Genomic DNA, 1213 nt, shown 5'->3' with positions numbered 1-1213 from the left:
AAGCCGTCTACCTGGGTGTCACAGCTCACAGCAACCTCATACTCTTGGGCTTAAACCATTCTCTTGCCTCAGCCTCCCAAGTGGCTGGGACAACAAGTGCCCACCATAACCTCTAGCCGTTTTTTTTGGTTTTAGTTGTCATTGATGTTTGGCAGGCCTGGGCTGGATTCGAACCCGCCAACTCTCGTATATGTGGCTGGTGCCCAGGCCGCTTGAGCTACAGCCACCAAACCAAAAGTGCATGTATTCTAATCCTAGGGTTCCTCTCTCTGGTAAGACAAGCCTCTCTGTGCACCGGTTACCTTCCCCTTGCCTTTTGGAAATTGATTTGGGGAACAGCCCAGTGCTATGTTCTGGTTACTGCTGTTGTAAATGAACTCTCTTTTATTTCAAACCCAGTCATCACATGTTGTCCATCAGCATCCATGAAACTGGCAGGCTAACTTCTTAGCTTACAAATAGGATAAAGTCTCAGACCCTTCACAGTTTTTAATAAGTAGTATATTTTAGGATATACATACATAATGTGCAGTACTTGTACATTACATTCAGTTCATCTTAGTATCTGTGATACATTTCATGATACTTTTAATGCTTCATGGGATTTTTTTTTTCTTTTGAGACAGAGTCTCACTCTGTCACCCTTGGTAAAGTGCCGTGGTGTTATGGCTCACAGAAACCTCGAATTCTGAGCTGAAGTGATTATCTTGACTCAGCCTCCCAAGGAGCTAGAATTACAGGGTCTGCCGCAGTGACCAGCTGTTTTTAGAGATAGCATTTCCTTCTTGCTCAGGCTGGTCTCCAAACTCCTGAGTTCTGGGCAGTCCACCTGCTTTGGCCTCCCAAAGTGCTAGGATTTCAGGCATGAGCCACCATGCCTGGCCCATGGGTTTGTTTTGAATGTCAATGTAACTTGCAAACAAAACTTTTATTGGTCATATGTATACCAAAAACGTTATCCCAGTTTGCTGCTTGTTCCATTAGTGGCCTTTTTTTGGACATTATTCTACCTGAACAATCACTCATCTTGATTAGTTTTTCTTATTTCTGTGTTCCTTTGTTTATATTGTTGACTCTGAGAACAGGTTTCCCATTTTCTTTGAGACAGAGCCTCAAGCTGTTCCCCTGGGTAGAGAGCTGTGGCATCACAGCTCACAGCAACCTCCAACTCCTGGGCTCAAGTGAGTCTCCTGCCTCAGCCTCCCAAGTAGCT

This window comes from Otolemur garnettii, unplaced genomic scaffold (genome assembly GCF_000181295.1).
Source record: "Otolemur garnettii isolate 467f Iridium unplaced genomic scaffold, OtoGar3 scaffold00147, whole genome shotgun sequence".
In the NCBI taxonomy this organism is placed as follows: Eukaryota; Metazoa; Chordata; class Mammalia; order Primates; family Galagidae; genus Otolemur; species Otolemur garnettii.
The sequence above is the reverse complement of the archived record's forward strand: the minus strand, read 5'-3'. Positions refer to the sequence as shown.